This window comes from Ovis aries, chromosome 2, assembly GCF_016772045.2.
Source record: "Ovis aries strain OAR_USU_Benz2616 breed Rambouillet chromosome 2, ARS-UI_Ramb_v3.0, whole genome shotgun sequence".
Classification (NCBI taxonomy): domain Eukaryota; kingdom Metazoa; phylum Chordata; class Mammalia; order Artiodactyla; family Bovidae; genus Ovis; species Ovis aries.
In genome coordinates, this window is record NC_056055.1 from 211,275,058 (window position 1) to 211,302,786 (window position 27,729).

Consider the following 27,729-nt stretch of genomic DNA (forward strand, 5'->3'; position numbering starts at 1 on the left):
TGAACCCGGTAGGCTACAGTCCATGGGGTCGCAGAGTTGGACACGACTAAGCGACTTCACTTTCAACAGATATTAACCATTACTATTATTATTTACATTTGCCTAAATCGACTGAACTGAACTGAAATAGAAATATTAAGAAAATAACATCACTTCTCATCAACATTGGAAAATTTTAAAACAATCCAGTCAACAAATGAATCAGATAATCTGCAAATACTCCTCCTTTGGAGGCTGTCTGAAGCCAGTTTAGGATTAAGGACCCCCACAGCCACCGCCTGCCATCCCCATTCCCAGAATAGTTCTCTAGCTCATAGTGGAATTTCTTAATCCCTCTCAAACTAAATCACCAGTGGGCCTTGGACTCTCGAGCTCTCCAAGCTCTACAGACCATGTTCATATTAACATGCATGTGAGCATATCCTGGTGTTGGTGCCTACTGTGCTCCCCAGCTCCCTGACAGAGGTTTTGGCTTTTAATCAAGATAAAACTCTGAAAGCTAAAGCAGTGTTGCACTTTCATCTGACATAAACAGGTTTCTTATTCATCTTATAGTTGCTTTGCACTTGAAAGAGAAAGCGTTTTTCTGTGGCTTTCAGTTTACAAGCATCAAGAGCAAAACTTCCAGTAGGTGACAGCAAGAATGGTTATGACAACACTATGATTTTATGAGCAATATTTGTAGATTTTATTTAAAGTATATGTCATAAATCCAATCTTGGCATCCTCTTTGTATCTTCATTTGACTCTTAACAGTCAGTGTGAAATGGAAGCTCATCTTAAAATGTCTTTGATAAGAGCAATTTCTTTCTTCTGAGTGTTACCTGTCATTACTGATTGTATTAATAGCTAATAACGAAGGGAAAATAGGAAAGGAAACATGAATAAAAAATAAACAATAAAATCATGTTCTTTAAAAAGTGAATTTCTAATTTTGATATAATCTTTAATTACAGAAGATATTAGGGCTTCCCTGGTGGCTCAGTTTTAAAGAATCCGCCTTTCATGCAGGAGATGCGGGTTCAATCCCTGGGTCGGGAGGATCTCCCGGAGAAGAACAGGGCAACCCACTCCAGTATTCTTGCCTGAGAAATCCTATGGACAGAGGAGTCTGGTGGGCCACAGTCCATGGAGTTACAAAGAGTTGGACATGACTTAGCAGCAACATGCTAAAAAGCAGCAACAACATTGTGATAATGCATTGTACTTGTTCCTAGCACAAATTCAAATGCATGCATAGTTTGACCCCTCCACCTCTTTTCTGGGACTCGCATTGGCTTCACTGGCGTAAGAGACAAAATACCTTTGCATTTGGTGAAAACTAGCGTTTGTTTTTTTAGTCTTCTGTGGTCGGTATTTCTTCATAACCTTTTGTCATTACTGCTTTTATTGCTGCTGGTGTTGTGGAACACAGGTGCAAAGAACTGAGTTCTTCATAGTCTTCGTTTCAGGGGGCACCTAATCATCAGAACATGAAAATCCCCATTCTTGTTTCACATTATTTTAAACTTGTCCTTTTATCTCTGACCTCCACTTCTATTCTCTGCTCCCCATATACCCTCATTGCAATATGCTTGATGTTCCTCTGTCCTTGGTAGAGATGCCATTCTGTTTATGCCATTTCCGTTCAATACTGTCCTACATTACCGAGTTCACAGCTTCCATCAGCTGCACACAACTCCCAACTCTCCACCAAACACTTTGACTTGTCCTTACCCATTACTGTAAGCACATGTCTTCAACCCCCAGCATGGTAGATGCCACATTCATCTACTTCACACAGGTACACACTTGACTAGTCCACATGTCATTAGGCCTCAGGAATACTCTCTTCATTTTCTTTTGTCTGTTATTAAATCCAGACTTTAAAGATTATTTTTCATTGACGATGTCCAATAAGCTGGCTGGATAATGTGTATTGAGAGCAATTGCAAACTCAATGGAAAATGTCTTTACTCTGTAAAGTGAACTGTATGTGAATTTCCTTTAATTAGCTGTTGCCAGGCATGGTTTATAAATTCTTAAAAATATCAGTCACAGGTAGTACTTCCTAAACCAAAGGATTTTTTTCTTATATTTGTCATACAATTTTGTGATTTTTCTCATTGGAGCCTTTAGCCGTTTATTTACTAACTTACTTAGAATGTGTAACAGGAAGTTGTAAATCCATCCTTACTCATATACAAAGCATGTGTCCAGTGCTAATGGGTATCATTTGTTAATGAAATATGCACTCGTTAAACAAAGGTTAGAATTGAGCATTATCTTCTCCTATGATTTGCCTACGTGCAGTATCAGGGATTCTAGATCAAAATGCTATCTTTGAATCTCTCGTCTCTCTGAATGGATGTTAAAAAGAAAATTATTCTGAGCCAAGCTATTTTATGTGAGTAGTCAGTCATTTAACGTAAAGAAGCATGCAGGCAGCCAGTCAATAGTGAGAAGATGCTCTTGGACTGTTTTTCACTCTCCCTCACTCAGAGACGGACTGCTCATCTCCAGACCATAGGCATACTGAAGGTGACATTCTCTGTTTCCAAGATAATCCCCACAACAGGATGCACTTAATTTATGCTGTTGATGAGACTGCACTAAACTGATTTGCATGTCATCAATACATGTAAATCCTGAGCAGAGGTCCAGCCATCCAAATTAGAATATTCCCTATCAAGGACTTGCTGTGTCCAGCAAATTCTGGAGTAATGCTGATTGCCTGTGGTTGGTGAATATTGATGCTGTTCAAGATTTATAAGGCTGCATTGGAGGGCACTTGAAACTTAAGATTTCCTTAGAACAATGTCCCTGTTTAAAACTACTCTTGTTCAGACCCAGCTGGGCATTCGGTAATGCCAGCCGTTGAATGAGATCTTTCAAGTGCCTCAGCCTGCCTCACCTGTCAGACTGGCTCACTGGTTTACAAATGAAACCCTGTTTACTTCTAAAGCTTTTGGTCCTCTAATCCTTCTTTACCTTTCTCCCATGTTCTTCCTTTTCCCCTTTTGATTTGAGTATCTTAACCCTCCTAACACACACCACTAATTTTCATTTACTTCTTTTCTATAGGTTATGTGTACAGCACTGAGTCCATCTTAGCATTTCTGTGCTATTTTATCAAGTTCATTTTTCCCTGCTCTTTTTTTTTTTCTGGTTTTTCCTTGTAAAATAAGTTTCTCTTTCATTGCACTTGCCTTCTAATGGAAAGTCCTGAGTGCCAATTTTTCAAAGTTCCCCTATGTGCATTCTGTGTGCATATAACATAGCTTTCACTTTCCCTTCTCTCATCAGCCAATCAATCATACATTTTATTGAGCAGCTCCAAATTAAAATATGAAACTAGAGAAAATTATAATCAGTCTTTGCTATCTAGAGAAACTTGTCTTTGAGGCACCTTCTGATTTTTCCTAATGTGGCATCTATGTGCCTACAGGCATTTCAGCAGAAGGTATCTGTAAGTTGGGTATTCTATTCCCTTTTCTTTATTTCTTTAGTTCTGCTGGGTTCAAAATAAACAAATCTCATGCTTAGTACTACAGTGACCACAATAACTTCATGTTATTCTCCCGATCTTCAATTCCAATTTTTCCTGTCAACATCTACAAAATGAAATAACATTATTATTGTGCACCAATGCAAAAAAGAGTCTATTAGATATTACAGAGAGAAAATGGTGTAAAACCCATGGAATCTGCCTTCAACTAACTTGAAAGCACAGGACTTTGGTAGAGGAAAGTTTGTTTACATAATTCCTTAAGTGTATTCCGATTTTCTTACCAGCGCTCTCTCTGCCTTTGGGGTACAAGGAGAAGAAAGAGTTGGAAAGGAGTTCAGTTCAGTTCAGTTCAGTTCAGTTCATTCGCTCAGTCATGTCTGACTCTTTGCAACCCATGAATCACAGCACGCCGGGCTTCCCTGTCCATCACCAACTCCCGGAGTTCACCCAAACTCACGTCCACTGAGTCGGTGATGCCATCCAGCCATCTCATCCTCTGTCGTCCCCTTCTCCTCCTGCCCCCAATCCCTCCCAGCATCAGAGTCTTTTCCAATGAGTCAACTCTTCACATGAGGTGGCCAAAGTATTGGAGTTTCAGCTTCAGCATCAGTCCTTCCATTGAACACGCAGGACTGATCTCCTTTAGGATGGACTGGTTGGATCTCCTTGCAGTCCAAGAGACCCTCAAGAGTCTTCTCCAACACCACAGTTCAAAAGCATCAATTCTTCAGTGCTCAGCCCTCTTCACAGTCCAACTCTCACATCCATACATGACCACAGGAAAAACCATAGCCTTGACTAGATGGACATTTGTTGGCAAAGTAATGTCTCTGCTTTTCAGTATGCTATCTAGGTTGGTCATGGCTGCAGTCACCATCTGCAGTGATTTTGGAGTCCAAAAAATAAAGTCTGAAACTGTTTCCACTGTTTCCCATCTATTTCCCATGAAGTGATGGGACCAGATGCCATGATCTTCATTTTCTGAATGTTGAGCTTTAAGCCAACTTTTTCACTCTCCTCTTTCACTTTCATTAAGAGGCTTTTTAGTTCCTCTTCACTTTCTGCCATAAGGGTGATGTCATCTGCATATCTGAGGTTTTGATATTTCTCCCAGCAATCTTGATTCCAGCTTGTGTTTCTTCCAGTCCAGCGTTTCTCATGATGTACTCTGCATATAAGTTAAATAAGCAGGATGACAATATATAGCCTTGATGTACTCCTTTTCCTATTTGGAACCAGTCGGTTGTTCCATGTTCAGTTCTAACTGTTGCTTCTTGACCTGCATATAGGTTTCTCAAGAGGCAGGTCAGGTGGTCTGGTATTCCCATCTCCTTCAGAATTTTCCACAGTTTATTGTGATCCACACAGTCAAAGGCTTTGGCATAGTCAATAAAACAGAAATAGATGTTTTTCTGGAACTCTCTTGCTTTTTCCATGATCCAGCGGATGTTGGCAACTTGATCTCTGGTTCCTCTGCCTTTTCCAAAACCAGCTTGAACATCTGGAAGTTCATGGTTCACGTATTGCTGAAGCCTGGATTGGAAAATTTTGACCATTACTTTACTAGCGTGTGAGATGAGTGCAATTGTGTGGTAGTTTGAGCATTCTTTGGTATTGCCTTTCTTTGGGATTGGATTGAACACTGACCTTTTCCAGTCCTGTGGCCACTGCTGAGTTTTCCAAATTTGCTGGCATATTGAGTGCAGCACTTTCACAGCATCATCTTTCAGGATTTGAAATAGCTCAACTGCAATTCCATCACCTCCACTAGCTTTGTTCATAGTGATGCTTTCTAAGGCCCCCTTGACTTCACATTCCAGGATGTCTGGCTCTAGGTGAGTGATCACACCCATTGTGATTATCTGGGTCGTGAAGATCTTTTTTATACAGTTCTTCTGTGTATTCTTGCCACCTCTTCTTAATATCTTCTGCTTCTGTTAGGTCCATACCATTTCTGTCCTTTATCGAGCCCATCTTTGCATGAAATGTTCCCTTGGTATCTCTAATTTTCTTAAAGAGATCTCTAGTCTTTCCCATTCTGTTGTTTTCCTCTATTTCTTTACATTGATCGCTGAGGAAGTCTTTTTAAAGGGGTAGGCAAAACATAAAGACTGGGGAAGGAAAGAAAAAACAGTGTAAGAATGTGGCGGTTTAAGAAAACAATTAGTGGCCTTAGGGATGTGAAAATTTATCTCAGACACATTTGTTGGCCCAGATATTCACTATGGCTACCTTTGTAAAGAGCATATTGTCATACTCCATTTGAAAAATAAGTCGCAGTAGATGAACAATGTCTAGAAAAAATCTTGATTTAATTCTCCCAGAATATTAAATATAATTAAATTTATTTATTCATTCATATATTCACTATTAGAAACAAAAGAGGAAGAAAGCCACAAAATTATGGGAAAAGGTAGTATAAATATAATATTAATATAATTTCTAACACTGCCATCTAGAATCCTTTCCACATGAACTCTTTTTAGCGAACTTGATGGTACTGTCAAGAAAGAATATTCATTTTAGGTATTGATCATGTAGAATATTTCCTTTTAATTTAAAAGCTAATACATCTTTTATCTAGTATCTTTTATAGCTTAGAAATCTGATAATAAGAAAGAAACACAGAAGTGCCCCCACTGTCCATTCCAGTTCCCCTTTATTGTCACACAAGGGATTTGATATCCATCATTATGTTCTTCAGAGAAGGTAATGACCCACCACACCAGTACTCTTTTGCCTGGAAAATCCCATGGATGGAGGAGCCTGGCAGGCTTCAGTCCATGGGGTCACTAACAGTCAGATACAACTGAGCGACTTCACTTTCACTTTTCACTTTTGTGCATTGGAGAAGGCAATGGCAACCCACTCCAGTACTCTCGCTTGGAGAATCCCATGGATGGAGGAGCCTGGTGGGCTGCAGTCCACGGGGTCACAAGGATTCGGACACGACTGAGCAACTTCCCTTTCACTTTTCACTTTCATGCATTGGAGAAGGAAATGGCAACCCACTCCAGTGTTCTTGCCTGGAGAATCCCAGGGACGGAGGAGCCTGGTGGGCTGCCATCTATGGGGTAGCACAGAGTCGGACATGACTGAAGTGACTTAGCAGCAGCAGCACTATGTTCTTTGGTTCCAATCAATAGGAGGATTTAGGACCTTAAAACACATTTAGATATAACATTGAATGTATTCTAGATATTCAAAGTGTTTGTAGTTCTGACAAGCTGTTTTATTTAAGCTGCTGGAAGCTAAATAACCTTTATGTGTGCATGCTAAGTCTCTTCAGTCATCTCCAACTCCTTGTGACCCAATTGACTGTAGCCTGCCAGGCTCCTCTGTCCATGGGATTCTCCAGGCAAGAATACTGGAGTGGGTTGCCATGCCCTCCAGGGGATCTTCCTGACCCTAGAATTGAACCTGTGTCTCTTATGTCTCCTAAATTGGTAGGTGGGTTCTTTTTCACTAGCACCACCTCTGAAGCCCAGTATCCCCAGTTAATACTCTCTTCCCACTTGTAATGTACCCCTGGTAAAAGGACTAGAGGAAAAGGAATGAGAGGTACTAACATTTCACATGTATATCTTGGTGGCAATCACCCAAGAGTACTCTCCCCTGGATAGCAGAAAAAATAAGTATGAATTTCATAAATTTTCAGAATGTAAATTTTGGCTATTAACAAAATAAATTTCTATAATTATACATTTGGATAAATCATTTCACATATGACATTGCATTTATTTACCATCACAGTAGACATTTTATAATTTGAACTGTAAATGCTCAACATTGCAGGAAAATGCTGTAGAAGCTTGCTGAATTCAAAGTGTTCAGAATAATCTAGTAATATTAAGGTTAAAGAGTGCCTACCCATGAAATTAAAAGATGCTTGCTCCTTGGAAGAAAAGCTATGACCAACCTAGAAAGCATAAAAAGCAGAGACATTACTTTTCCAACAAAAGTCTGTCTAGTCAAAGCTATGGTTTTTCCAGTAGTCCTGTATGGATGTGAGAGTTGGACTATAAAGAAAGCTGGGCACCAAAGAATTGATGTTTTTGAACTGTGGTGTTGGAGAAGACTCTTGAGAGTCCCTTGGACTAGAAGGAGATCCAACCAGTCCATCCTTAAGGAAATCAGTCCTGAATATTCATTGGAAGGACTGATGCTGAAGCTGAAACTGCAGGCCTTTGCATCCAATCCAGATGCAAAGAACTGACTCATTTGAAAAGACTCTGATGCTGGGAAAGATTGAAGGTGAGAGGAGAAGGGGACGACAGAGGATGAGATGGTTGGATGGCATCACTGACTTTATGGATATGAGATTGAGTTAGCTCCGGGAGTTGGTGATGGACAAGGAAGCCTGGCATGCTGCAGTTCAGGTGGTTGCAAAGAGTCAGCCACAACTGAGCAACTCAACTGAACTGAACTGAATTCAAATGAATTAGTACTAGATTACCTCTCAGTTATTGCTAACTCTCCAGTTCTCCGAAGTTGCTGATTATTGGAGGAGTGACAGGATTTAGAATATTGAGGTAACGGTCTTCTAAGCTTGGAGAACAGTAAACAAAATAATTTCTTTTAGCAGTTTTTAAAAAGAAATAAGGATTTTTTATCTAATATCATGCAATGCAACATTTGATTTTGTGTCCTTATCAGTCTTCCATTAAACTCTAATGTTCCTACTTGTGGAGACATTAGATAAAATGCAGGTTCATTTCATGCTTCCAGGAAGATCATGCAAGAAATTCATAAGTCCTGAAGATGATTCTGCTTGACTGAATGTCAAGTGAAAGTTTTATGAAGTGAGAACTCAAAACTAATTCTCATAATTTTCTTTCATGGCTTGCCCATTTGTCTTGTAAATATGTTTTCCCACAGGCTGGTAGTATCTCCAGTAGTGAAAGAAAGCAGTTTGTATCAACTTTCAGGTGATTGGAGAGATGAAGAGAAAATATGTACTGTAATTTCTAACTAAGGATTCACAGGCAAGCAAGAAAAATGACTAGAATAATTTTTGTTAAAATACATAATAAATAGATAAACAGATAGCTAATTTTAAAAATCTAAAGTTAAAGGAGGGGCTTCCCTGGTGGCTCAGCTGTAAAGCATCTGCCTGCAATGCGGGAGACCTGGGTTCGATTCCTGGGTCAGGAAGATCCCCTGGAGAAGGAAATGGCAATCCACTCCAGCACTCTTGCCTGGAAAATCCCATGGATGGAGGAGCCTGATAGGCTACAGTTCATGTGGTCGCAAAGAGTCGGACACGACTGAGCGACTTCACTTCACTTCACTTCACTTCAAAGTTAAAGGAAAGATGTACTCAAAATGGCTATAAATGTGCCAGAGATGAAAAGCCTACAACTTTATATTTGTTAACCAAGACATAAACCAAATAAAATACTTACATTATGAATTTAGTGATTTCTGAAACTGAATGTTCTCAGCTGATAAGCTCAGAATTCAGAATTTTTAGGAGGTAATTCCTGGTTTTTATGTGAGTTTTAGTGTTATAATTTTAATTATTTGTTCATATAGGTATAGGTATGAGTTCAATGAATATTTACTGTGTACCAGTTACATACTAGGCCTAGTTCTAAGTACCTGGGAACATAGTGAACAAAACATGCAAAGAGTTTGCCTTCATGGAGCTTACAAGTGAATGAGAAGAGAGAGCAATAAAGAATAAAAATAAGTAAACTATATAGTGTATTAGAAAAGAAGTACTATGCAAGACAGGATAAAGGAGATAAAGAATGGGAATTTCAGGTTGCAGTATTAAATAGCATGGTTAGGTTAAGCCTCCTTGAGAAGTTAGTATTTGAGGATAGACTTGATGGAGGGAGTGGAATAATTTGGAAGAAACATGCCCACAGGAAGAATCTGACTGAAATAAATTTAATTTAAACAAGACATGCATTGTATAATATGGAATTGATATAATGTTCTTTGATGTAACCTTTAAGATTCACCATGGTATTTGATTATTTCCAACTTTGTCTAATAAAATGAGGGTAATGATTGGCCAAGACAGATATTTTATTATTACAATCTGTACTTCTAAAATAGGTTAATTGGAACAATATATTTAAAAACATACACAACTCAAATTGTCAAACAGTGAGGTATTTTAAAAACACATGAGCATATATCTCACAAATGTGACACTGTACACTCTAATAATAGACCAAATAGATAGTGAATAAAATTATGATGTCTTCTTCAACTGTACGAATGTTTGTGTTCACACATATACATCATTTAACTATGAACTGATGGAATTTGAAATAATTCTGAAAATAAAAATTCTTGTTTCTAATGCTATCTCTTTCATGCATACCTAGAACAATACATAGTCTGTTTTAAGTCTTAATATTTATCCTAGAAAAATGGAAAATTCTTAATTCTATGTTTAATTTTTCTCTCCATTTCTGATACCTTGGAAGTGTTAAGCTGAATTACAAACTAATTAATTAAGAAGTTTAGGGACTGAATTTCTGCTCCACCACTTACCAGCTGTATGTTCTTAGAATGTAAGTAAACCTAACTGGGCCTGATTCCTCAGCTGTGAAAGGGAGATTCATAACTCTGAATTAAGGGATTGGCACATTATTGGAATTTAATACCTTATATGAGGAGCATATCATATGCTTTTTTAACTGGTCTGTATCAGAATAATTGCATATAAACAACTGAAGACCAGCCAGAGGCCGTATATAACATCAGGCATATGGTATCAGTTCAGTTCAGTCGCTCAGCCGTGTCCAACTTTTTGCGACCCCATGAATCACAGCAAGCCAGGCCTCCCTATCCATCACCAACTCCCGGAGTCCACCCAAACTCATGTCCATTGAGTTAGTGATGCCATCCAACAATCTCATCCTCTGTTATCCCCTTCTCTTCCTGCCCTCAATCTTTCCCAGCATCAGGGTTTTTTCAAATGAGTCAGCTCTTCACATCAGGTGGTTGAAGTATTGGAGTTTCAGCTTCAGCCTCAGTCCTTCCAATGAATATTCAGGACTGATTTCCTTTAGGATGAACTGCTTTCCTTGCTTGTTGGTATCATGGTGATTATTTTTTTGTTTTGGTATCATGGCAATTCAGAGAAACAGCTTTGAAGAAACCCCAAAGTTAGTAGAAGGAAAGAAATCTTAAAGACTGGAGCAGAAATAAATGAAAAAGAAATGAAGAACACTGTAGCAAAGAATAATAAAGCTAAAAGCTGGTTCTTTGTGAATATAAACAAAATAGATAAACCATTAGCCAGACACATTAAAAGAAAAAAGAAGACTCAAATCAACAAAATTAGAAATAAAAAAGGAAAAGTTCTGACACCACAGAAATACAAAGGATCATAAGAGAGTACTATAAGCAACTATACACCAATAAAATGGACAACCTGGAAGAAAAAGACAAGTTCTCAGAAGAGTACAACATTCCAAGACTGAATCAGGAAAAAACAGAAAATAAGAACAGACCAATCACAAGCACCGAGGAAGAGCTTTGTGGCATTGTGTGCAGGAAAAGTTCTGGAACCATTGTAAGAGAGGTGCTCAGTAACATCCAACTCTTTGTGACCCCATGGACTATAGCCTGCCAGGCTCCTCTGTCTGTGGAATTCTCCAGGTAGGAATACTCGAGCAGGCTGCCATTTCCTTCTCCAAGGGATCTTCCCGACCCAGGGAATGAAGCCCCATCTCCTGCGTCTCTTGCGTTGGCAAGCAAATTCTTCGCCACTGAGCCACCTAGGAAGTCCCTGTAAAAGAGGACAGAATTTTAAATGGACCAGAAAAGACGCGTAAGATCGGGATTGGAGAAAAAGAAGTAAACTAGTAATTATGGTGAGAATCAACGAGCAAGGGATTTGTGTGAAGGAACAGTTTTGGAAGCATCTTAACTGTGCATTCTTTTGTCATAATGGTGCAGTTTGGCGTGTGTTGCCACAGACATGTCATACTTTGACTTGTTGATATACTTCTAAGATAGAGATTTTGCTACACAGCTTTTCACTTCATTGCTTTTCACTTCACAGTTGCCTGTTAATTTATTAAAACCCTGTATGAAATATCTTCTCCCTTCTAAGTCATATATCCCCTTATAACTCAGTTATCTAACAAACATAATCATCACATGCAGCCATGGTTGCATGTCACATGTTTAAAATACATGCTCACCCCAAAACCCTTTTCCATAATGTTCACTAATAGGTCCTAAAATTTGTCGTAAACAAAGAATTTCTAAACCAGTGGCACCATAATATTCCACTATTACCATGAAAAATAATTGCTAGTTCAGTTCATTAAGTCATAGTCTCATTACCCTTGAAAAACTATGTTGGCAATAAAAAGCTCTCCAGATGTTGAAAGCTATAATGATAGAACAGCCAAAACTCTGATACACTGCTGGTGGGCGTGTAAATTGATTTGAACACTTGTGAAGACAGTTTGGCAATATCTGGTAAAGTTGAATGTATGTCTACTTTATGACCCACTAATTCCTTTTCTAGGTGTATACCCAAGAGAACTAAATATATTTAGAATAACAAGTTTAAGAGTACTAGTATAATTATTATTTCTCTTACTAATTTTTAAAGTGCACATTATAGTAATTATAGCCAATTTTCAGAAAGCCATTTCAAAGCATTTTGGCCACAAGACAGTACTAATTTATTAATTTTTCTAATTTAAATAATCTAATGATTAAAATTTAGCATATTTAAGACCAATGGAAGTATGGTTTATCAAACAAGTTCTTTCTCAGCTGATATTTAAGAGCTGATAGTCCCATGCTAGGAACTTTGCAGAATCTAAAGAAAATAGGAGACAAATCCCTTTTTTAAATAAATGTGTATCCTTTCATGGAAATTACCAAAAAAAAAATTGATTCCATGGGAAAAAAATGATTTTTAGTACAAATAAAAGACTATATTCATAAGGAAGACTGAATATATAGAACAAGGAAGTCAATATAGAATCCAAAAACTTCTCTTGTCCTTAAATACTCCAACTTAATAAATAATATTGTGATTTTCACACTTACTGTTTAAAAGATATTTTTTGAGTGCTAGATATTCCAGGCACTGTCTTAGTGTTGCTTTAGAGATCAGTGGCCCAAACATGTTTAGATGACTTCCCTCATGACCTAGAGAGTGAGGCAGGTAATAATGAAAGTGAAATAAGTTAGTCAGTCAGTCCTATCCGACTCTTCAGCCCCATGGATTGTAGCACCCCAGGCTCTTCTGTCCATGGAATTCTCCAGGCAAGAATACAGGAGTGGGTAGCCATTCCCTTCTCCAGGAGATCTTCCCAACCCAGGGATTGAACCTGTGTCTCTTATATTACAGGTGGATTCTTTACTGTTTGAGCCACCAGGGAAGTCCCAGGTAATACATAGTAAACATAAAAAATACAACTTTATGGTATAATAGAAAGTGGTAAGTGCTATGGAAAAAGGGAAAAGTGGAGCAGAGGATGAAGGGCTGTGAAAGGGACAGGACTGCAGTTTTCATTATGGTAATTAGAAAAGTCCTAGTTTGGAAAATGATATATGACCAAGAACTTCAAAGAAGTAAGAAGGAAATACCTCCATTATCCATTCCCAATGCGCTTAAAGGGTGATAGAGAAATACACAGACCTATATCTGTAAGGAACAAAACCGAGAGTCTTCCAGAAGAACCACAAGGGTAAGCTAAACCGAACTTGGGATTGGGGGATTCATAAAGATGAGGACCTGAGATAAAGCAGATAACCCAGGGGCAAAGATAGCATGTCTCATCAAAGTGAGAAAAAGAATTGTGTACTTAGATTTCCGTTTACTTCTGTGTTCCCCTCAATATAATTGAAGTTCTTGTGTAGGAAATGTTCTCTTTTTTCCCCATACCTAAATCCTATGAATGTGTGCCATTAAAATTGGTTAAATGAACCAGCAAATGGTGCTACATGACAGTTGAGCCTCATAAGCATAAATATAAAACATCATGCAAGTCTCTCAATTACCTGGTGTCTTAGTGTTATCAGAGTAGAACATACTTAACGGCAAGAATTATGTTTTACAACTTAGCATGAAAGAAATACTCTTGATTCCAGGAACCCGGCTATCAGAATACTACTGCGTTAACACTGGGTTTTTCAGAAACTTGCTTACAAGACTATTGGCTGCTTGTGGAAGCCTAGTCCATAAGAAATGTAGGGTAATTCTGGAATCTTGATCTCCATGCACCTTGGCCTATAGGAATCCTGCGTGAGTCTGAAACGTTGTTCTCTGATAGGATTCTCATGTAATTCTGAATGCTTGATCAAAAGAATCTCATGTGGTTTGGGAAGGTTGGTTTATTGGATTTTGTGATTCTGAATTTTGGCTTGTTAGAATTTTATGTGAATCTAGAATTTTGGGTTGAAATCTCGCCTAATTCTATGACCTTGGCCAATGAGAATCTTACGAGATACAGAATCCTGGCATATATAATAGCACAGCATTTCAGAACTTTGGCCAGTAAGAACTCGGTCTGAGCATGTAAGGGCTTTCCAGGTGGCTCTAATGGTAAAGAAGCTGCCTGTCAATGCAGGTTAGAGGTAACAGACACAGGTTCAGTCCCTGGGTTGGGAACATCCCCTGGGGTAGGGCACGGCAACCCACTCCAGTATTCTTGCCTGAAGAATCTTATGGACAAAGGAGCCTAGCAGGCTGCAGTCCATGGGATTGCAGAGTCAGACAGGACTAAAGCGATTTAGCACGCACACACACATGAGCGTATAATTGGTGTGTAGCAACATGATGTGGTTTCAGAACTAGTTAGTTCAGAACTAACTTTAGTAGTTATGAAGTGTGATTGTGAAACCTTAAAAAAAATAATTCTGTGTTACATATAGTGCTTATTCTACAAAAGACAAAGTAATACTTCCATTAACAAATGGTAAAAGTGAAAAGGAAAAGAATATCTACTGATTCTCATTGACTGAACCAAGTATCTACAAGTATTAAATGATTCCCGAGGAGTATTAAATATTTTTGGAAGCTGAGCTGATTTTTAAACTGACCAAGACCATTATGTGTGTTTTATGAGAGCTTGATAAAATATGATTCATGTTTCAAGAAATGACAGTCTGGTGCATCGAAGTGAACAATGGAAGACAGCCTATTAAAACAAAATATTCACTTTGAAAAAATAACCTTAATGTCAAAAATCACTGAGGAAAAAAATTGGCATGTCATAGAAAGATTATATTTAAAGGGACATTTTTTAAAAGAAAAAAATCCTAACCACTACGGAGGATTTACTGAAACCTGAAATCTCTTGTAATTATTACCTAAGGTAACCATATTTTTTTACTGTGATTAATTTCTTGTATAGCTGACATGCTGAAGGCAGAGGGTAGTAGTGGTAGCAGCAGCTATACTTTAAACGTCAAAAAAAGCAACGTGACTCTACTTATCAAAGAGTTGAACACGATTTAGTGACTGAACAACAACAAATCAATGAGTTAACCTAACAGCAATGACTCATAAGAACTGAACATTGAAGGATGTTTTAGAAAGGAAATAAAAGCAAGGTCAAAATCCTACTCAACATTTTTTTACCGAATATCTCAGAAAGATTTTAACAAATATTGCGCCCCCCAGTGGTTGTTTTGAGTATTTTTTTCTTTCATTTTAAAACATTTCACGTGAGCTCTCAATTTTGCAGCTTCATTATTGGTAACCCCAGGAAGGTTCACATTGTCTATAACTAGGAGGAACCTTGGGAGGCTGATTCAATTCGATTGCCCAATTTCATGCTTGCAGAAATAATGATGCCAGGGATGAGAGAGTGCTTAGTATATGATGATGAAGTTCAGGCTCAACAAGATAGGTTCACAACAGGGCAGTCATCCTTTATTCATCTGATTGCCAGACTGGAAGTAAAAGAAAAGCAGTGACATAATTACTCCAGATTCCCTAGACCTGGAGTACCAGTACAACATAGCTATTAAGCAAAGCTGGTCTTTGGAATGATTGCAATGCATTGTTTTAAAGAGGAGGATCGCTGCTTTAGCAAATAAAAGAAGACTTACAAAATCACAGACAAAAGGATGTTTCTGGAATCTGTTTTGCTTGCAGACAGAATGGAAGAGAGCACAGAAAGAAAGTTACTTGGTGAGAGAAGAAAACTAGGAGACTAGGATGGTGTTTCTGTTGGATCTCCAGCCAGCTTTGTGACCTTGGTCAGATTCCTTGGGCCTCAGCTTTCTCACCTGTGAAACAAAGGGTGTGGACTAGGCTGAGTGGTGTCCATGAATCCGGGATAGTGTCAGAGGCAAGAAATACCAGGATCCATCTCATACAAAAGAACCAAACTTACAAAAGCAAAATTAGCTAGTGATCCAAAAATGGAGAAGAAAGGTGGCTGATATAGAATGCATATTCATCCTAACGCATTCAAAATCTAATATGAAAAACTGATAGAGACAGTTCTTTCCAGAAAGAAAAAAAAATGAAACATATCTTTCTATCTCTGAATTTCCTCCACAGTAGCTTCTCCTTCCATCTCCTCTATCATCACCTTATTTTTTTCCCTACTTTCTGTTTCCGGTAACCATGGTGATGCTCCCTCCCAGCAACCTTCTTTGCAGCCGGCCTTTTTGGTACACATGGAATTTTGCTCCATTCACTGATGAAGAGAGCTAGCAATGCTATAAAAATCTATTTATTAACATTTCCCCCCATCCCTTTTGTCCATGAAATAAATGCTGGGAATGATTTCATACTTAACCTCGCTACATAAGGGGCACTGTAAAACAGGGATATTCAACTGTTCATTTCAGTTGCTAACATAAAGGGGATACTGATTATGCCAGAGATTCAATTCCCTGTCTTGGTCCTGGGGGACTGTAAAGTCTCACTACTCAAGCTGGTTGCTACCTCTCTTTGCCTTTGTATGTGAAAGGAATAAAATAGATTGCCTCCAGAAATCACACATCAACCCTGGTTTCCTAATCCTCTTTGTTTTTGCGGCATTCTCCTTTGTAAGGAAACCATTGCCAAGGGCGTAATTATCACAGTTACAAGCGGATCAAATTTTCCATAAGAAAATATACATGATTGTGTGCATTTCTGTAATGAACCTATTTATTTGGACTATAAATAAGCAGTATGTGATACTCAGTTTTAAAACTATCGTAATTATCTGCCAATGACAGAACATCAAAGAATCTTTCTGATGTCATAAATGCAGATGATAAAAATTCTCATAAACTATCATTTAGTTATATCCAGTTTGTGGAGCCCAACTTATTTGTAATTCTCTATGCCAGCAATTGATTTCTCTGTTTAAGCACTGTGTGTGTGTGTGTGTGTGTGTGTGTGGTGTGTGTGTGTGTGTGTGTGTGTGTGTGTGTGTGTGTGTGTGTGTCTGGCATTAACACAAAGGAGAACAGATGATGACATTCATAGGCTTATAGACTCGACTCCTGGGGACACACTTGGATGGATGCAATTAAGATGCCTGTCAGGCATTTGATACCAGAAGCCCCTGTGCAAACCGCTAAATCATACGCCAGGACTGCATCTTATTGTCAGTGAATGATGGCGGCACCGGGTGGCTTGTCATCATTCTCGAAAATTCTGAGGCTAGTGAGCTCTCTCTCCCTCTCCCACTCGCCTTATTTTCCTTTTCGCCACTGCGGGGACTTTTTCTAATTTGCAGCTTCCCTTTCCCGACACACACAGACAGGAGCTGGTGGCTTGCAGACTGCGTCTGTCTGGAGCTAGAGAGCCTGAGCCAGACCGCGGAGATCATGTTCCGGGACAAGGATTCTGCTGCAGTTCTCAAAGGCTAGACTGGGGTGGTATCGCTGCATAGGCGCTGGTAATGGTTTGGGTTTTTTTTTACATTTTATTGTGCTCTCTTTTTAATTCTTTTTCTTTTTTTCAAAGGATCTGCTTTTTGTGATCTCAAAGTGAAATGCTTTTAAATTCCTTACTGAGCTTCCTAAAAAAATCAAGTACTGCGTTTTTTTGTGCTACAGATCTCAAGACGTAGATTTCTTATCTGGATATAAAGAATGCTTTTGCTTACTGGTGAGTTACAGGTTTTATATTTAGTTAATAAATCTATACATGAATTTTTTTTCTTTTGTTTCGGTAGATCCTTCAGATTGTTGTCTCTAATCGAGGAAACATTGATTGGAAACTACTCATTCAGAAAATTAAAAGGTACCACATGTTTTGTTCGGGTGTTTAAATGAGGGAAAATCAGGGAGGATTTAGAATGTTTTATTTAACCTCTCTATGCTTGATATTTTATCCTTAAGCCTACGCTGATCATTGTCTATAGCATGTATGATTTGCCTTGCAGAGAATGCCATTATCCAAGGCTGTTTTGATTCTAAGATGTCTAAAGAATTGTGTTTTTTGTCTGTGTTGCAAGTTGTTAGCAAATATCAATATTTCTGGCTTTTTGGGGGATTTCTATCGTGTAACAACTTTAAAAATGTCCAAAATTCTCTCCGAATAAAAAATTAAATAACTTGAATTTAAGAGAAATATGCCAAGTAATGATTTTATCTGAAGGAATCTTGGTATTAAGTGATATTTTTTACATGGCTAAATGAAATGGCTTGCCCTTCCCAGGTGGAATGAGCGCTAGAGACTCCCAGGAATGACTCAGTATTGTTGGGTTTTGCGAATAAAATATTTTAACTTCTTCACTGATGATTTAGTCTTTAGTACTGCATTATTTTAAAGGCTGGGGTTGTTCGTTATTGAAAGAACTGATTTTATATGTTTTATTTAGCATTGACAGCATAAGAAAGTAATCTTTCATCTTGTCATTAAAGCAGTTGAATCATTGATCCTGGGCCTTATGCCTTCCACTAAAAATATGAATTTTCAAATTCAGCATCAGGATATATATTGATCGGAGATACCAATTATGGGTATTACCTTTTCCTTAATTCTTTAAGATGAGCTTTGACTTGAACGTATATTCATGTTGATAAAACCAGTGTTTGTAATTTGCCTTTTAAAAAATGGAAGACATTTTCTGCCTTGCAGAAGATCAATACATCTTTTAAATCTTTCCTTGGTATTCACATAGGATTTCTCCATAAGACTTACCAGTCCAAAATATTTTTTAAAGGAGGGTTCTTTTTTTTTAATGTACTTAAAAATGGCTAATGTTTAACTACTGATGTTGAAATACCAGAAGTATGCAAGTGTACACCTGTGACTGTGAATATTTGTGGCAGTTGAAGGAGATAAATGTCCTTGTTTAATTTTCTCTGCAGTGTGTAATTATGAGAACTTTATTAATTCCACAATCACTTATTAAGAGCCTTGCTGCTGTGGGTAGCTATTGTGGGAGAGAGGGAAGGGCAGATGCCACTGTCAACCCCTTCCAGAGTGTAGGCACCATCACAATATTTTTGCACAGAAGAATGAATTCATTAAAATAAATCAGTGTGTTCTACAAAAAGGAAATTGCATTATTTCAGATAGTGAACAAAATCTAATAGACTTGTCTCAGAAATATATGAAATAGATTGCATTTTTTCCTCAGAAATTTCTCAGTAGAATCATGTATGAAATACCCAAACAGGACTGACTATTCCTCCTGGATATTGTAAAACCCTTAGGACCATTCTCTCTTTGTTGGTTTCAATCAGAGTGAGTGAAAACATCTAATATTTGGTGAAAAAAGAATCTATCTGGTATTTGCCCATCTAACTAAATATCTATAGTTTATATTTCAAGTGAGAATCTGTTTCCTGATCTTCAGACTCTTTTAGTTACTCACTATATTAATTTTGAACTTTGGGGGTATTTACGTGAATTAAAAAAGGTTGAAGCTACTATTTAGCCACTAAAAAAATGTATTCATTATATTGTCAATATGCATTAATCAGCTCTGTTTCGATTTTTATCTGTGTATGGGAGAGGTGATGTATTACCTCACAAATCCTCATAGATTCTTATATCTTCTAGAACCATTTTAAAATTCATCTTGGGGTATGTTGATAGATTTTGGGTAGTAAATCAAATATTATTCAAATAGTCTGTTACATTGTCAAATCAGAATTTGGCTACTGGACACTAAGAGAGTCAGGGACCTATATCACGGTTTTTCTAATCAATATCGTCTTGACGTGAGTTGATTCCTTTGCTGATTTGTTTTTCACTCGTATCTTCAGCATGTAGAATAGTCCCTGAACCACAGCAGAAATTCAATAAATATTTATTTAATTACGCGATGGATAAATGACTCGTCAATATTTTCTCCCGTTACTTTTTTGTTCTCATTTTTCATGAGATAACAGACTGTAAAACAGACATTTTGTACTTTTTTTTCAGTTACTCCTAAAATTAATCAAAATTCAATAAATAATTAATGCCAGGTAGAAAAGCAGGCAAACCATGTGTAAAAAATTTCTTCAGGCTATATGCAAAAGTATCTTTTTTTTCTGGTTTAAGGTTAAGATGGAAAGAATTTTTGAAATGTCCCCTTTCACTTTCACCAGCTAGGGTGCTAAACTGCAGCATGAGTTTTGCTTTATGGATGCTTCCTAAATACTATTCCCAGGCTTGGCATTATTTACTGCTCTTCATGTCTTCAGCCAGAATTTTGCTGCCTCAGACGGAGGCTGAGGGGGGATGCTCACTCTCTCTCAATGTAATACTAAGAATGATGTCATAATCTTCTTAAATGCTTGCTTGCTTATTAAGGACTACTAAGTATGACATCACTTTATATATATATATGCTTACATACGTGTATGTAATCTGTAAGGAAAGTTCTAGAAACATAATAGCTTTAGGAAATGCTATATTTTCTTGTCACTTACTTTTATTAGTAAAAGTATAATTTTTGTTATTAACTATGTGTTAGATAATATCATAAGCCCTTAAGGTATGTTATTACATTTTAACTCTCCCTACAACTCTGGGAGTTGGATATGGTCTCCATGTTATGAATGAACCGAGATTCGAATTGGGTAATCCACACAAGTCTGGCCCAAAGTCCTTCATATTAACCACAGAATGCTTCATTTCTTTCTGGTAGATTTTTTGGCTCATAATCATTATTTTAATATTTTAGGATGCACACAAAATATATGTTACTGAAATAAGGTTAAAAGAGTATCCTTGTAGATTCTTATTTTTATATATTAGGTAGGAGTGAATGCATCTTCAGGTACTTCACTGTAATGTTCAACCTCTGGTATATTTTCTATTTTTAATATATATTTTATACTTAACCTGAGGATTTTTATTCTTGGAGGATGTCAGATAAATTAGAGAATTTTGAAATAAGTGCATAAAGCATGTCCTATGTCATTACAGTGAAGTCATATTACTGAATTGCATCATCTATATAAGAAAATCAGCCAGAAAAATTCAAGTACTAACTAGGATAAGTGATTCCATATCTTGCAAAGGCTCTTTTTAATTGAAATAATAGTAGAAGTTTCAAATGGCCAAAACAGGTAAACAAGCAGGGAACAGTGTGAAGATACCACAGTCAACCTTAAATTACAGCTCAACCCAGAGAAATACCTGAGGACACTTATAATTACACAGATCTGCATTAGGGTGCTGTCCTTGGAATGTATGTAACAGAACACCTTTTGGGCTCAGTCAGGCGCAGCAGATTAAAACCAGAAAGTAGCATCCAGGCTCATTAGTACCATCGGAGACACATGAATGATTTCTTAAGGGACTTTATTGCAGGGCAGGATTGCTAACAATTGAGCAGAGACACAGCAGTGGAGGATGACTTTTGAGGTGGGGCTTAGGGATGAACAGATGGATTCAAGGGAGAGATAATGCCTAGAGGAGCTCCAGAAAGAACAAACAAACTTAGCAAAGGGACCGCAGAAAGTGAACATGCAAGGAAAGCACAGATTGATCTCATTCATATTCTAGAATGCAGGGCAGAAGAAGGGGAATCTTGGAAGGTAAGGACGGAAATGTACATGAGTAGTGTTAGGTTGTACCATACGAAATGCCTAGTATTTTACTCTCTTTGGCTACAAAATAAAAATTTCATTCAGCTCAATCAAATACATTGAAAAATGACTGTAAGTGCCAAGTCGAGGAAATGTTTTCAGTATTCACTGAAAAGCTATGGACTATGTTTTGAATAAGAGACCACAGTGACCTGTACTATGTTTTCAGAGGACTTACTTTATAGCTCTGTATATGACAGGGTTGTGTGTGAGAACATACTGAAGAAAGCATCACTTTGGAAGCTGTCACGGGATAATCCAGGAAAAAATAAAGGCTCCAAGAGAGTGTTGACAGTGGGCATTAAAAAAAGAGGTCATGAAAATGAAAGATGTTTCTGGGCTCAGATTCATACACTGAGAATAGCAAAGCCTGGATTGGTAGGAGGAGTGAACAGCAAAAGGATTCGTGGTAACTCTACCATTTGAATTCGGCAATCGGAAAAATAAGGGGAGAAAGGTAGGTAAGAGCTGTTTGCGGAAAGAGCTTTCCTTTTATTTTTATTGCATCCTAGTCTGTAACAGACAGTCTAGTACATAGTCAACAGCCAGTACATGCTGACTGAATGATGAGAGAGTGGATATGGAGAGCCCAGTTTAGGCCATGAAGGTGGAGGTGGGTGGACTGGTCCAGTAAATTGCAGGACATGTAGATCCAAAACTGAGAAGATAAATCAGGGAGGTAGGATGTGAATGACGTTGTCAGGCAAGATAAGAAGAGGGCCAGAGAGGAAACTCTTGACAGCATTCACATTTAGGATACAGAATGAGGGATCGAATGACAAAATTAAAGGAAGTTTGTTTTTAAGCAAAGAAAAAATACAGTTTTAAGTAATAAAAAACAAGGCTAAAGTGCAAATTCTTCAGAGAAACTGAAGAATGAAAATAAAAGACTGCTGAACTTACTATTTCAAGTTATGTTTTCTGTTATAAAAAGCAGTAAATCTGTATTTTCTAATTAGAAGAGTATAAGGAAGGAAATAGTAGCCATCCATAACTACACAAGCCAGAGATTATGGTTGACACTTTCCTAACCTTTTAGCTTATTTCTTTTCATCTGCTGTATTTACATTTACGTAATGACGTGAGTCTGAGTGAACTCCGAGAGTTGGTGATGGACAGGGAGGCCTGGTGTGCTGCAATTCATGGGGTCGCAAAGAGCAACTGAGCGACTGAACTGAACAGAACTGAACTGAATGAGGATTAGAACAATACAGTTTGAAACCTGCATGTTTTCTCAGTCATCTCACCACATTTTTCCACCTGCATAATATTCTATCCCATAGACATTGAGCACATTTATTCCCCATTGTTCTTAATTTTTCACTGTCATCGCAATTCTGCAGTAGGATACTTTGTATATCCCTCTTACAGGATATTTCAAGTGATTTCCAATGGATATTTCCTAACAGCAGAATCACTGTATTCTAAATTGTCAAATTCCTGGTCAGATATAATTTGCCGGTTTCAAAATTAGCCCCAGCTTTACTCCAAGAAAAGGAATCTAAAATTACATTAGCACCTGCCATGTGCCAGCCTCTGTGACAGGAACTTTAATTATCACAGTGACTCCAGTGTAGATTCTTAGATATCCACTTAGAAAATGAAGGGCCAGGGACTAAGGACAACCACCCAGGTTTAGCACCAATTTTGAATTGGGTCTGACTCAGACCAATCAAACTGTGGGGACAGAAGCAAGATCTGGAGAAGAGGATAAGTAAATAAGGATGTGAAAGTAATAGAAAACATGCTTAAGAAGACCAGGGTTCAAAGGAAAGAGAATAGAATATATAAGGCACGGAGGCTGGTGACTTCCCCCTCCTCTTACTAACAGGGGAAGTCCTAAACTGAAAGGAGGGGGCAGATAGAGATAGCGGGGTGAGGCGTGGGGAGGGTGCTCTGTTTGGAAGCAGAAGAAGGACACATTTAAGGAGCAGGGTCTTAGTGGAAGGGAGATAGAGAGCGTAGACAAAGATATGGCCTTGGTAGGCAAAATTCATCTTCCCTACAGATGAAAATGGAGCAGAAGAAAGTGAGAGTTTCTAGTGGTAAAGGGAAGATATGGGGACCTTACATATCATCCAGACTTTATCTCAGACGGGAGGAAAATTTACTTATTCATTCAGTGAATGTTTATTGAGCATCAATTTCATGCCCTTTTCGTGCCCTAATGGATGTTTCTTTCTAGACAGGGGAAATAATCAGTGGATAAGCAAAATTAAAGGATTACCGAGTCAGTCATATAGAGAATGGGTAATCAGGTATAAGAGTAGATACTGGGAGATAAACTTCTCAAACTTTACAGCAGAGTCAAATCAACTGAGAATCTTATTAAAATAAAGATTCAAATCAGTGGGTCCAAGGAGAGGCCTGAGATTATATATTTTAACCAGCTCCCAGGTGATGTTGGGATTCCCAGGTGGCTCACCGGTAAAGAATCTGCTTACCAGTGCAGGAGACATGGGTTTATTCCCTAGGTCAGGAAGAAGATCCCCTAGAGTAGGGCATGGCAACCCACTCCAGTATTCTTGCCTGGAGAATCCCATGGACAGAGGAGCCTAGTGGGCTACACTCCATGGGGTCTCAAAGGAATCAGACATGACTTAGTGACTAAACAACAGGTAATGTTGATGCTGCTGAACTGTGGACCATGCTTTGATTAGCAAGAGGTTAGATGGCAAATGTCCAGACACTCCCACCGCCCCCCAAAAACTTCAGAATAACTGGAGCTATTGTTATGAGCAAGTCAAATGTGAGTCCTTCTCTTCGTGCAGTAGCACTGCAAACTTAAAAGCCTCTTTGATGATGTAAGAGAGATTTGTTCCTTTTAACTTCTAAACTTTTTCAATTTCAGCCAGTTACTTTATGAAAGATCCATTAAACCAGTCCTAATGAGCTACTGACATTTCCTTCTTTCTGCCCATGCTCAATGCTTATTATGCTGTATAATGAATTCTTGTGGCTCTGGTTTAGGGATGTGATTGCATATAACCGTGGGCTAGTTTCTTAATTCCAGCTCTGTTCCCTGCTTCATAATTTCTTTGGACTCTTAACCTCTTCTCTGCCTGAATGTTCAGCACCATCCTGGCCTGCTAAATTCTCTGATCTGTTAGCACTTCACATCCCTTATGTTCCTCTGTTCTGAGTAGCAAAGCTTCCCAATTTTCACATCCCATCTTCTTGCCACCCATACCCTAACAAGTTTTGGAGGACTGTGCATAGTCACAGGAGGCTATTGCAGATAGTCTCTAATTTCAAGAATACACATTTTTCCAACATAATCATCTCCCTTTGGAGGACTGTTTTGGCTGGTGACAGCAACCTGCATTCCTCTGAGGGAGGGATGCACGTATTGGTAGACGATGTTTAGAGGGGCTGTGTTCACAAGCAGTCTTGACAGACTCCATCTTGAGGGATGTTATCTTTCAGCCTCCACTGCTAGGCTCTCAATGCTCCCTTATAGCTGCAAGAGCACAGGTGCCTTTACTTGTTTGATTCCTTGCACAGCACACTTTTCAGCTACGAAATAGTTAGGCAGGTTTAGTCACTAAGTTGTGTCTGACTTGTGACTCTGTGGACTATAGACCGCCTGACTCCTCTGTCCATGAGATTTCCCAGGCAAGAATACTGGAATGGGTTGCCATTTCATTCTCCAAAGGATCTTCCCAACCCAGGGTTGAACCCAGGTCTCCTGCATTGCAGGCAGACTCTACCAACTGAACCACCAGGGAAGCTGCATGAAATAATTAAGAAAATAACAAATCAAATAAATACAACATTTCATTAAGAAAAAAAAAAAAAAAACCTTGAGTGCCTGTTAAACATTTGTGATGTCCTCATACTTACTAGCATTTATCCTTTGCTAAAAAGGCTGTTTCTATCTCTAAGTAAGTCATGCCATGACCAGATCTTCAGACCTTGCCACTGTCATTCTGTAATTCAGTGCTTACTTTAACAGCCAAATAGGCAAGAGCAGTGCCGTTAGTGGGTTTAAATAGAAAATTCCAGTGAAATATAAAATTTGTTTTCATATGAACAGAAATCAACTTAGATAGAAAAATCTTTTCAAGGAGAAAACTTGGGGAAAATCCTTGAGGAAAGAGACCATGTCTTAAGACCTCTTATTGCTTCTTAGTCTTCCTTGCTGTCTACACAGAAAATGCCCTTAATAATATGTCATATTGAAGCTAAGAAAATGAGCATGTATGTGAAACTCAAGTCTTTGTATAATGGACAGTGGTGGTCTTCTGTGCATAATCAAACTGGGGTGGTAAAATTCCAGGTTTAAATACTGGTTTTATGCTCTTTTGTCATCCATTCAGTTGATAAGAGTCTTGGGGTATACAGGATAATCTTTGGTGTTTCTGACACAAACTCTTCCTCTCCCACCACCACCCCCCTCCCAAGTTTGAATCAGTCTTCAGTTTTTGTGGATTCCATTTGGATCTGCCTCAGATGGTTTGAATTAACCTTTCTTCAGATTCTCTCTGGTGTTAATGACTCTGGATTATGACCATTTAAACCAGCGGAAGTACATTGATCCATGTCTGGCAATTGTTAAAGCGAAGCTACTTCATTTAACAGATTATGGCCAAAAGATACTTCTTTGCATTGTGTAGCAGCTTGGGAAATGATGTTTCTTTTCAGGAAGATCATATGTTTTATTTACAAGGTGAATATTAGCACTTAGTTTCCTTTAAAAATATTTTCCCTTTGCACTGTAGAATTTTCTCATGCTAAGAGTTCATGGTTACGTAGAGAGAATAAGGTGCAACACACAGGCGTTTAGGATTCCTCTCACAAAGTGCCTAAGAGCAACTGGCTAGCACAATTTTGACCATAGCCGCAGATGAATTTGTGATATTCTAGAATCTTAAAATGCACAACTTCACTGCTGATACTTTAAATAATTGAGGACAGAAATTCCTAAAATGACTGACTTTCCAAGAATTTCACTGATACTCGAGGAAATATGAGATCTAACAATGAAAAATTTAAACAAACACTCATGGTCCTGACTAATTCATTTACTCTGGTCCACTGCTGTACTTTTCCACTATAAGATGGTAAATAGTCCAGTAAATCAAAGGGATATGATAATTAATATATATAGTATATAGCTTAATATGTGCTTGCATTTTTCTTTCTACTCTGTATGTTTTGCTCACAAAAAGACCCAGGATATAGACTTTGGATCATAAAATTGTTATATAATGTGACCAGCTAAGAAGTTGCATTTAGATCTTTTTAAAAATCAGTACCTCTTTTCAAATGACACAAAGCATTTTCCAATACATGGCATCCCAAAACTCACAAGTCTTTGGGGTGAGAATATCAGGTCTTGTTATATTTATGAATTACAGATGAGAAAACTGAAGTTGGAAGAATGCAACGAGCTTCCCAAGTCAGTCCACTAAAAAAATAGTGAAGGTGGGATCTTACCTTTGTTCTGTCCCCAAAACCTTTTCTTTCTACTGCTCTGTAGCCAAAACAGAAAAATTAGTGGATTGACCTAAACCTATACTCTTTTAATAATGCCCTGACTTGACTGCTAAAATAAAAAGCCCATTCCAAGTTAGTTGTGACCTCCACTCAGTGGATTGCCTGCCCTGCCAAAGGACTCCTGCCCTTTAGAATCCTGGATGAGCTTGGCATGGAGCTCAGTAAATATTAGTTATTTACTGAGTACTATTTACTAGCTATTTACCAAGTATGTATTTAAATACTAGTTATTTATAAAAACAGTTATTACTGAAATGGTTTTAAATTTTTCAGTGTGAAAGGGAGATAAGTCTAAATATATGACAGAATATGTAATTTTATTTACTTAAAAAGCATGTGATAGAGGGATAGATGAATAAAAATTCATTGTTTAAGTTTCACAGAATTTTAGTCAAGGGGTAGACAACTTAGCAAGAACCTAAGATCACAAAGAAAATGATTAAAGTTTCAGAAAATCACATCTATGTGATGTTTCAGGGTGTTTCAACTTAACCAGACACATCGCTTGAGCATCCAAGGTCTACACTGACTCCTCCACATCCCTCACTATCCTTGGCACACACTCTTCAATTTTTTAATTATTTATTTTTAATCATACGTTGATTTCCCAGAATTTTTTCCTCATTCTCTGATTGATGCTTTTCTGTAATTCGTTTTTGGAAGGAAGTTTATTTATGGAATATTCTTTTACATCTCTCTCAGAAAGATACCTATAAAATTCTCTTTTGTTCCCTGAATCATTTCTAGTTCTCCAGGAGTTA

General features: G+C 38.0%; 1 protein-coding gene across 50 annotated transcripts in view; it reads left to right on the plus strand.

The window, feature by feature from the left end:
• Window positions 1–27,729, plus strand: part of MAP2 (microtubule associated protein 2) — a 300,076-nt gene that overhangs the window by 134,316 nt on the left and 138,031 nt on the right. For 37 of the 50 annotated variants that reach the window (XM_060410370.1, XM_060410374.1, XM_042244123.1 and 34 more), the window contains one exon: window positions 17,611–17,678. The gene's annotated coding sequence lies outside the window, so the exon portion shown is untranslated. Of the gene's footprint in view, window positions 1–17,037; window positions 17,332–17,610; window positions 17,679–27,729 lie in introns of those variants that run through there. The other 13 variants (XM_042244124.2, XM_060410371.1, XM_042244142.2 and 10 more) reach the window with 1 other exon arrangement.